This window comes from Alexandromys fortis, unplaced genomic scaffold (genome assembly GCF_014885135.2).
Source record: "Alexandromys fortis isolate MF-2015 unplaced genomic scaffold, M_Fortis_MF-2015_v1.1 scaffold_2_26212498_36691700, whole genome shotgun sequence".
Taxonomy (NCBI): Eukaryota; Metazoa; Chordata; class Mammalia; order Rodentia; family Cricetidae; genus Alexandromys; species Alexandromys fortis.
The window spans coordinates 3,343,592-3,355,362 of NW_026067931.1; positions in this window are offsets into that span (position 1 = coordinate 3,343,592).

The window sequence follows — 11,771 nt, forward strand, 5'->3', positions numbered from 1 at the left end:
TGAATATTGTAAATGTCACCATAGAACCTTAATCCAGCTATTGATGGAAACAGCGGCAGAGACCTGCTGTAAAGCACTGGGCTGAGCTCCCAAAGTCAAGTTTGAAGAGTAGGAAGAGTGAGAATATGAGAAAAGAGAGCAAGACCATGATGAGGACACCCACTGAAACAGCTTATCTGAGCTAATGGGAGCTCACCAACTCCAGCTAGTTAGGACGAAACTAGACCTTCTGAATGTAGGTGACAGTTGCAAGGCTGGGGCAGACTGCAGAACGACTGGCAGTGGATTCATCCCTGCTGATTGTACCAGCTTTTTTGAAACCTATTCTCTTTGGCCGGATACCTTGCTCAGTCTAGATACAGTAGGAATAGCCTTGAACCTTCCCTAAAGCAATGAGCCTTACCCTTACTGAGGAGTGGATGGAAGGGGGAGGAAAATGAAAGAAATAGGAGGAGGGGAGGGAGTGGGTACTGGGATTGGTATGTAAAATGAAAAAGAAAATGTTTTTTTTTTAAGAAATGAAAGAAATAAACAACAACTAAAGAAGAAGAGGAAGAAGAAGGGGAGAAAGGAAGGAAGGAACAAAGAAAAAGAAAGAAGAAACAGACAAATATTTATTGAATTCATAGCAGCTCAAGGAGCAAAACCACAAATGTGAAAATTACTTTTATGTACACATCACGTTAATTTATGTTACCAGGTAAAATACTTTGGACTTTTCTGTAGCTAGGATGGGGGTCCAGGCTTAGGAAATAGAAGAGAAACTGAGGGAAATCCTATACTGCATTTCTCTAATACCAGATTTGTTATTCTTTATTTCTTCCTTCCCTTCTTTCTTTCTTAATTTTTTTCTTGTCTTATTGTTTTGAAGTTTGAAAGGGAAGAGATGGAAGCCTGGGAGGTGTTAATTCAAATAGTGAAAACAAAGTACCCAGAAGGTGCCTGGAAGTACCTCTGTCAATCATCAACAACTCTGACAGGCAACACCTGGCAGTGCGGTGTTGAAAGGGGGAGACTCTGATATCCACATAGGGCATGAGAAAGTGATCTCTCAAGGAGAATCAGCACACAGAGCCATGGCTCTTTGAGAGGCAATGCTGAGTAGCAGAGCACTTGAGCAGCCAGCATGCTAGATAGAAATGCCTGCTACAGCCCAGACAGAGCAGCTTCGTAGAACTGGGGCAGTTAGGTTCAACTGGTATGGTTAGGTGGACCCAAAGGGGATAGAGTCAGCCACCAACACCATAAACAAAGCCATGCAGTGGAGGAGTTAAACATCACCAAACAGTTTAAGATTTGTCTTGTGTGGTCAGAGAACACTGCAGGCAATTAGTAAATCCAAGTCCAGACACAGAAAACCTCCAAAAAGCTACTCTATGTTTAAAAAGATGCTTAGATGCTGAAGAAAAAAAGAGAAAATGGGGATAGTCAATGAAAAAAAAAAGAATGGTTTAAAAGTAATAAAGTTTTTAAAGAAAGAATAAAGTAGAATAAAGTAATAAGCCACATAAAGATGGGAAAATACAGGGTATCTGGTGCTGTAGGAATTCCTACTGCCAGTAACCTTTAAATTACTTGCCCACTTGGGTGTGGCCTCTTATACTATATATGCTGATGTAAAGTGTGCATCTGGCCTCTTTTCCAGCTGCAGGATTTGGTTGCTGTTCCCCCTTCCAGCAGAGGATTGTGATCTGTGAGTCTACCCTAAATAAATAACCTTTTATTAAACTCAACTCTGAGCTAGTGTGGTATTTCTTTTTAGTGTCCTTCTTCATGTCTGGATCCTGTGTGGTGCTTTGTGTAACAAAGTAACAAAGATCAGATTTGATTGAGGGAAACCTCCTGAAAATGTTGGCTACAGGCATATATAAAGAAACCAAGGAAGACTACAGGACAGGTGACATATAAGCTTACCCCTTTACTTTGGGAACAGCTCTGAGACTAGATGAGACATAAAGCCCTCACTACTATAATTACATGCCATTCTTTCAAATAGCATGGGATAGAGGTTTGGTTATGCAGTCCAAACAGACTTATAAAGTTAACAGAAGTCTTTTTCCTGCCCCAACATAGAAAAAAAATCTATGTTGAAATGACTTGTATACATGTTGAATTAGGAGCAGCAGGGCTGCGTCCCCGGCACCCGGCCGCCCGCATGGCTAGCTTATACCCAGAAATAATTACACGGAAACTGTATTCTTTCAAACACTGCCTGGCCCGGCTAGGTCCAGTTTCTTATTGGCTAGCTCTTACATATTGTTCTAACCCATTTCTAATATTCTGTGTAGCCCATGAGCTGGCTTACCAGAGAGGATCTTAACCTGCGTCTGTCTGGAGTGGGAGCATCATGGCGACTCCTCCTCTAACCTTCTTTCTCCCAGAATTCTCTTCTGTATACTCCGCCTACCTAATTTTCTATCCAATAAAATGGGCCAAGGCAGTTTCTTTATTAGTAAGAAATCATTCCCACATCATTTCCCCTTTTTCCGTTTAAACAAAAAAGAAAGGCTTTAACTTTAGCATAGTAAAATTACATATAACAAAACAGTTATCAAGTAAGAATTACAGTTACAATATTTATATCTATTTTATCTCTTATCATAACTAAGGAAAACTATAACTATTTATTCTTCAACTCCATCAAAGACTCCAGAAGGATATAATATTATCTAAGTAAACAAGAAATAAGAAAACTCTAGAAATGACAGAGACATCTCGCTGCCTGGACAGTCACCCAAAGTTCCTCTGTACCGTTGGGGCATCCATCTTCGGCCTACAGGCCCATGGTATCCAGATACATTTCCATGAAGCAGGAAATTTTAAAGACAGTTCAGTCACTTTCTGCTGTGTTCTGTAGAATGTCTTGTAGACTCTTTCATGAATCAGGAACCCCGAAAGACCATCTCACCTTTAGGCAAGTTCAGCAGTCCTCTCTCTGAGGGTTCTCTGTGTCCAGTTTATGCAACAGTCCAGGCAAGAGCAGTTTCTTGCCCAAATGACTATCCAACTCCATAAGGATCCTCTTCGATGCCCATCTTCCTCTTGAAGTAGCTGGTGCTGCCAGGAGCAGACGTGTCTCCTTGTCATGAAAAGTCCTAAGTTATTAAAATATTTTAAATGCCATATTCTGCAGTCTTTGAAAGATATGAAGAATGCCTATCTAATTGAAATATATCTCTATATATCTAGAAAATCTAACTAACATGACTACAAGCTTAACTATTAGCAATGATTATCCATTAACAACCTATATTTCCTAATTATACATTACATTTTAAGTGAACTACATAATCACAATACCTTAATCAAGTTCAAAAATACATATACATATAACAAAATTGACCTTAAAATCCATACCAATGCAAATTATTCATATCTATATCATATCCCCCTTTAAATGTAAAAGAACATTTATAAACAATATTTGGGAACATGGGCGTAGTTTTTTCTCTCCAAACTGCTTCCTGCTGAATGGGGGCACTGTTAATCAGATCATTTAGGGTGTAACCTGTGTGTCAGGTTCATCTCGGTTGGCAGTTGAGTGAAGTAATTTTTTGAGGGTGTTCACAGCAACCTTTCAGGAGGGCGTGGTCTATCATACCATACCGGGATAGATGCAATCCATAGGGTCACATCCTCTGTGGAAACAAAAGAAGACCCTCTCCAAAGCATCATATCCTTAGATCCAAATTTTGAAGTCAAGATACCTTTAGAACATATGTGCAGGTTCAGCTTAGCAGCCCATATAATAAAATGTCTCTTTGTACTTAGCTCCTTCACAGTCAAAAATTTTAAAGAAAACACAATGTACATAATCCAGACTCTCTGTGAATTTTTCATTTTTACGTGGCTTATTTTTCTTTATTTCTCTTAATCTATAACTATCTGTACTTCTGTACTCTGTCTCTTTAAAGACTTTACCCTTTTTCTTTTTAAGACATTAACTTTATTCTTTATATTCTCTTTTTTTCCCCAAGCCTACGTACATTCATCCAACGGTGTCTGAATCTGTTTTACTGTGAATCTGTATTTTTTTTTTTATTATCCAGGAGCATTTCTTAAAATGTTAAGCATTTCTTAAAAACTTAAGTTGCACCATGTATAGGTAATACGGTACTGCCTGTGTCCTGCCCAGTCTAAACCTTAACTGCACGGTTTTAAGGTAATTACGGTAGTTCCTGCCTGAGATCAGCACAGTTCAGCAAGGAGCAGCCGCTCCTGCCTCAGAGTCATTTGGTGCTTTTGAGCTGAGCACAGTTACAGGCAAACAGCAGTTTACATTGGAGCCGCAATCAGCAATTTAATTTTGAGACTGAGTGTGCAGCACAGAAACTCTTTTTATCCAAGTTACAGCCAAATCTGACACGCAGAGCACTGCGCAGTCTGAAAACGCGTCTCTGTATGGCAGCAGGAATCCGCCATGCTCTTCCGCCTGCCTAAGCCTGATTCCGCCATCTGCCCAGGTGTAGGCAGGGAACGCTGAGCCATCGGCAGGTCTCAGAGCAATCTCCTCCGATCCCAAGTGGGAACAGAAACATCCAGTCCCATAAAAGCCTTGAAATGCTTTAAAGCCAGAGTTCACGCTGGCAGCATAGCACCAGGAAGCCGCGCTTTAAAATGACGCAGCTTTTTTTCTCTGCTGCTGTTGCTGAATCAGGAATCTCTCTACAGCATGTCACCAACAAAACAGCAAAAATCTGTGTTAAACTCTGTTTCCCTTATTTTTAAGCCTTCTCAGGTTTTTAAGTGGATTTAGCCCCACGTTGGGCGCCATCTGTTGAAATAGGAGCGGCAGGGCTGCGTCCCCGGCACCCGGCCGCCCGCATGGCTAGCTTATACCCAGAAATAATTACACGGAAACTGTATTCTTTCAAACACTGCCTGGCCCGGCTAGGTCCAGTTTCTTATTGGCTAGCTCTTACATATTGTTCTAACCCATTTCTAATATTCTGTGTAGCCCATGAGCTGGCTTACCAGAGAGGATCTTAACCTGCGTCTGTCTGGAGTGGGAGCATCATGGCGACTCACCCTCAGCTTCTTTTTCCCAGAATTCTCTTCTGTCTACTCCGCCTACCTAATTTTCTGTCCTATGAGGGCCGAGGCAGTTTCTTTATTATTAAGAAATCACTCCCCCATCATATACATCACACATTCCACACTTGTGTTAATGCAGATATGTTACCTTTAAAAGTTTGTGTATTTTCAGAAAGAAAAAAAGGACCAATACCAATGAAGACAGGTAGACCCATTGATCCAGCTTCTCAGAATACCTCTGTAAAACTTTCTTCAAAATTTTGCATCCAAAACAACTGCAAAGCTGCTAACTGAAATGGTTCAGCCTTAGAGATAATTCTAGTCAAGACTTCAGATAAGTCCTGTATTTTCTCATTACACAGAGATTAGACAACAAATGGTTCAGCTAGCTCTCCAAGGATTTGACAATTATCCCACTTTTTACAGGTTCCCTAGAGATGCTGTCAAGCCCAGACAACAGAAAGGAGTATAGAGAACAAAGCACCCACATTCCCAAGAGGTGGGATGGGTGGTTTCTGATCATTCAGTGGGTTATAGATGCTTGTCATTGTTTGGGTGGTTAGTTACAAGTTTTTATTGGTCATGAACAAAGGATATGAGATTCAGGGATCTCTTTCTGAAGGGAAAAGGGGAATATAGTATAGAAATGATAGGATACAAGGGTGGATTTTGAGTCTATTTTTGAACAATTACTTGTCTCAAATATTTTACATTGGTATGGATTTTTGTGTATTGATACAAATTTAAAGTTATTTTTGTTTTACTGTATATGTATATGTATATATATATATATATTTCTACTCTTGTTTGATGTATTGTACCTATGCATCTAATTTTAAAATGCAATGTATAATTAAGATACATAGGTTAGTATTCAGTCATCTATAGTGATTAAACCTCTTTTCATGTTAGGTCAATCAGAGACATTTAAATAGGTAGGTGGTCTTCATACATTTCAAAGACCTATAGAATATGGCATTTAAAATGTTTTAATAGCATAAGCCTTTCCATGACACTGAGACAATCTACTTCTTGCAGTACCAATCTACTTCAGAGAAGATGATGGGAATTGAAAAACCTCCATGTGAAGCTTGCTTTTTGTGACAAAAGTTAGTCATTTGGCAAGAAACTGCCTCTGCATTGACTGCTGACAATATGCTGTCCAAACTGGACAAGTAGGACACAAAAGAAAGTAACTACCAAACTTTGCCAAGATAAGATAGGTCAGTCCTCCAAAGTTCCTGCCTCACAGAAAAGTCTACCAGATAGTCTAATCTTGTAGGCCAAAGATTGATACCCCAACACCAATACTGTAGAGGAAATTTGGGTGAGTGACTTGACTGTACAGGCAGCCAGGTGTCTCTGTCATTTCTATAATTTTGGAAGTTGCTTGCTCTGAACTTCCTATTTAATCAGGTAATGTGATTTCGTTCTTAGGTCTCTTATGAGTTTTAAGATTAAACAGGTATATTTACAGTTTTCTGCAGTTTAGATAGAAAGTAAATCAGGTATGAAACTTTGGATTCATCAAAGACATAATAGATAATGTCTTCAAATTTGCCAAATACTAATGGACTGGATATTGTGAATGTATTTATTACTTGATAATTGTTCTCATTGTATACAGTTTTACTGTGTTAGAGTTAAACCCTTCCCTTTTCATTTAGACAAAAAGGGGGAATGTTGAGGAACATTTGTACACTGTATGAAGATGTGTTGATATGATCGGTGAAAACCTGAAGAGCCAATAGCTAAGCAGGAGAGATAGGTGGACATTCGGGGCAGAGAAAGGAAGGGAAGATTATTGAGGAACATGGGAGATATGAATAGAACAAATTGGATATATGGGACATAGGAAAGGTAACCAAGCCTCAAGATATACTGCATATTAATAGAAACAGGATAATTAAGTTGTAAGAGCTAATTAGAAGAAAACCTAGGCTACAGCTAAGCTTTCATAATTAATAATAAGTCTCTGTGTCATTATTTGTGGATGGCAGCCCAAAGAAAAGTCCAACTACACCAATGGGCAATTGGATATGTTTTTATAGCTTGAGACACAATGGTTACCTTAATGTCTTAGAGAACTTTTCTCTAGGTAAGTGCTAAATCAAAATTTAGAAAGCAATCAAAAGTCACCTCATTCTCCAGGACAAAATGCAACACTGCCTTAAACCAAACACTGCATACATCCCTGTCTTCACTAGGCTGAGATCACATTAACTGGTTTCTCTCACAGGACACTATCCCAATAGATGGTCCATGTAACTTCTTAGCTGCACCATGTCAAATTATTGGCAGAATCTCATTAGGCTTGAAGTTCATATCTGTCTCATTAGCGGTAATGGTAATTGCACATCTCCCTAAGATGATGGATTAATATATTCAATTTAACGGGGAAATTTGCCTAACACCATTTAAGACACTTGACTTTGCAAAATGTTTTGATATTGTGAATTGTTAAACAACATTCTACACCAGTCAAGTTCTCAGGAAAGAACAGCGTGGAGTAGAGACAAGATATTAGCCTAGAATTTTGAATTTTAAAGACAGGGGTAATAAAGGCTCTGTAAATAATAGCAATTCATCAAAGGATGTGGCTTTAACAGACTAGTTTCTTTGCGGAGTGAGGCACTAATGGTAGCCTTAGTGAGATTTATCAAACAGAAAGATAATTTGCAATTTGTGAAAGAAAAACTGCCATCTTGTACTGAAGTAGCTGTCCCCACCTAAGCGTATGCCAGCTGAACTGGGTCAGGTCCCTACAAAAGTCCATTCCCAGAAATCACTTCAGTAAGGTTGACTTGATCTGAACACTGGACAGTTGTATGAGTTTAGTAAAACACAGTATGTGAAAAAAAAAAAAAAACCTGAAACTGCAGTGAGCTCTTCAACTGTCACACATAATTAACACACTAAGGTCCCTGGCTTGCTCTAGGGAGATTTTAATGTTGTTCGTAGGACAGATGAGTTGATCTACTTCGGCGAGCCCCCCTGTCCACTGACACTGTATCTGGACAGTTGACTGCACTTTTTATGGTTGGACTCTCTTGGCTCTGTGAAGACTGAATAACTCTTCAGCCTCTCAATGTGTTTCATTTCTGTGAAGATTGCTAGAATTTGGATGACTAAAAGACAGTTTAACTCTTCTCTTTTTCAGCTTAATTAATGTTTCCACTGGAAAAATCAAGCTGCAACTGTAAACTTCTCTTTGAGGAAACCCAACCCATTTGTGAGTTGCTGGCAGTGACGAGGAGGCGTGGATATAAGTCATACTTCAGAAAAGCCACCCTGGAAGAAAGAGAGACCCTTACTAGGTATGACAGAAAAAGCAATGGAACGATTATAGTTGGAAAGTGGTAGTTATTAAAAACACGAGAATCTCAGGAAGAATGAAAGATCTGAGTCCATGTGTATCAACACATATGCATATAAAACAGAACTGTCCTTCATCCTGGGAGACTGGGCGGTTGAGCCCTCAGTGTCTGTGACTAAAAGCTTTAAGTGCACACTTGAAAACTATGCTTAGTGGGTGGCTCTGAATTGCCACTGACACTATGCTGTCACTGGGAGCCCGTCTTCCTCTCCTCCTAAGGTACATGTTAAGTTTGCTCATGGGCAAACCTGTAAGCCAAGCCATCTGTTGGTGGCTGCTCCCAGCCTTCTGAAGCTGTCCCACTGTGCCTCTGGAGTGTTTCACTTTGAGGACTTCTGAGAGGCTACTACTAGTCACGTGTGACTTAAATTTTCACCATTCACCACCTCCTGGGGTCCTATTGAAAAGAAGAAGTTCAATCTATTTGCAAAACCAATTAGATCATGAATGAGAAAAGAAAATCTGCTGATGCTGGATATGGCTAGGTTTACAGTGTACTTCTAAACAGGATGAGGGCAAACTACGTACGGTACCTCTCCTCTCTGGCATCTTTGTTTCACGTGCTTTCCTTCGTAAAGAGTGAAAATGTAAAGGACACAGGGAGATATTAAAGGCTGCCTTTTTGCAATTGTTTTCTTTAGATAAGTTGTCAGGGTCACAACTCTTGTCATCGAGCTGTGTTGCTCACTTAGTGAAAACCCCGTCACCGCTAGACCTCTGCCACCTCCAGAAAATGAGTCTTTACTGAAAGTTACCACAGGATAGGAAGGAGCCGGCTGCTGTCCACACACCACACCTGTGGTGATATTTTGCTTGTGCTATAACAAATAAAGCTTGCCTGCAGATCAGAGAGTAGAGTGAGCCGCTAGTTAGCCATAGAGGCCGGGCAGTGGTGGCACACACTTTAATCCCAGCACTCGGGAGGTAGAGGTAGACACATCTCTATGAGTTCAAGGCAACCCTGGGCCACACAAGATCAAGATCGATTCAGTCTAAATGAGAATTAGAGCCAGGTGGGGGTGGCTCACACCTTTAGTCCCAGTACTTGGGAGTCAGGTGCTTTGAATCCCAGCACTAGGGAGGTGGAGGCAGGAAGGGATATGCCTGAGTAGGGAGAGGAATATACGGCAGGAGGAAACAAGAGCTCATGGCACCCAGTCTCAGGATTTGTAGAGACAGGATACCCCATTGGGGCTGAGGATTCCATAGAGGTAAGAACTAGTGGCTGGCTGCTTTACTTCTCTGATTTTTCGGCTTCCATCCGCCAATATCTGACTCCGGGTTTTATTAGAGAGACTAATTACAATTTGCACTACACACACCCATCCTGCAGCCTGCCTGCCCATGACTCTTGAGCTTTGGTAATTATCACGCTTTGGTAATTATCAGCAGTGATGCAGGGATCCCTTAGCAAGTTCACACCTCAGCAGCATTCACAGACAGAGTTTTGTAGGTGCAAAGCCACACCCAGCCTTTACAATTAGTCTCAAGTTGCTTCCGCACCCACCTACAGAACTATAGTTGCAATTCATGCTACATGACCTGCAAACCCCACAGTGGTTATGTCTTGACTCTTTATAGGAACAGCTAGACACCCTTTGTTGTAGAACATTCCAACTGTTCTGCGACTAATATTTGGTGCTTTGAAAAGTGATCTAAATACTTATTTAAATATTCTCTGTATGGGGAAAGTCAGATTCTGTCTGCATGAGGGTTTTTTTTTTTTCAGCCTTAGTATTTGATATTTGTCTGTAGCAGAACATCCTTAATTATAAATTTTATAGTGGAGTAAAATATGGGGTCCGGTTCTAACCCATGAAGTCATTTTGTGTAAATGAAGCCGATGCTGGCATCTCCTGTAGACAGTGACTTGGGAAGAGCCACCCACAGTCCTGAGTGAGTATTTTTAGCCTTCCCCATGGTGTGTGGCTGCACAAAGGGAGCCGATCCATTGCACTCCTCACTCACCCCTGGGTCTGGTGCATGAGGAGCAGCACACAAAGATCCTTACTGCAACACCAGTTCTGAGCACCCCATACAGTCTTGTCAGTAGCCCTGAGCTCCGTATTTTCCTATGTGTTTCCTTAAATATATCTGAATGGAGAAACTTGTAGACAAACTGCATACCAAGGACAGTTTCGGGTTTGTGGATGGAACACGGAATAGAAATTTGGCAAGCTCCACCATCTTACCAAGAGTAGCCCACACTGTATACCCAGACATATTGAGTACATGGTGTGAACATGCGCGGATTCTCTGTGCTGAGGACTACCTTTCGGAAACCTACATCCTGAGAAGGCATTCTGGATGTGCGATCTGATCTTTCAGCCAAATAGCTTGCCAGGCATGTCACTGCTGTTTGGGCCCTCGGGGCAGCACCTGATGCAGACCTGATTCTCCGTGTTCTATAAAGAGCAGGACTCACCCTCTCAGGATTGAGTAAAACCAAGGAAGTTGGCAGGTCGAAAGATTATCATAACACAGAGCTTTTCAAATCACAGTGGAGATTACAGATCTGGCCATTTGCTTTGCACCCAATCAATAATAAACCAGTTCTCATTTTCCAAAGTGGGATTGGTCTTCTGTGCCAGCCTCAAAACAAAAGCAGGCTGCTTGGCTGTATGTCTAAGGCCGCACCTCACACATATCCTGGCCACTGATGGTGTGTATAACATGCTCACATCCGATTTAGTCCAATTCTATAAGCTCACTTATTTCTGTCAGCAAACAATTTATCTAGCTAATGAAGGGAATGCCCGATCCAGGCAGCATCAATGTGCTTTGGGTCTCTTACATGACTTCTGCTTGCTGGGCTGCTGTTCCTAGCTGGCTCGTTTTCCCCTTAGAGCCAGATACACTTCTGTCGGTTACAACTGGCAGAGCATCCGCACACACAAGGCAGTTATAATACACAAGTGGTCAATGAGGCAGCCTTGAAGGGAAAACACTGCTGATAAGATAAACAGCTTGTGATGTCCTTAATTATAATATTTCATACTCATTTAGCCATCTCCACATCACAGAGCTAACAAAGTGGATTTCAAACAGGAAATAAGACTCCTTCCCACCAGCCCAGAGGCCTAATTATAAAATAGCAACCTACTTTTTCTGCAGCGAATATGGGGCTTCTTTTTCTTTCTTTTTCTTTCTTTTTTTTTTCATCCTCCAACAGAATTTATTGAGCTCATTACCCGGCTGCTTATGAAGTGATTTGAAATGAGGCAACATTAAAGCATTCCACAAATCCCTTGTACTTAGTCATCCTGACATTTTATTTGAACTCGGGGCATTGATATGGAATAGCTAGCTGCAGCCCCTCACTTCCCACTCTATTGTCTGACATGAGGTTTGGAATCCAATA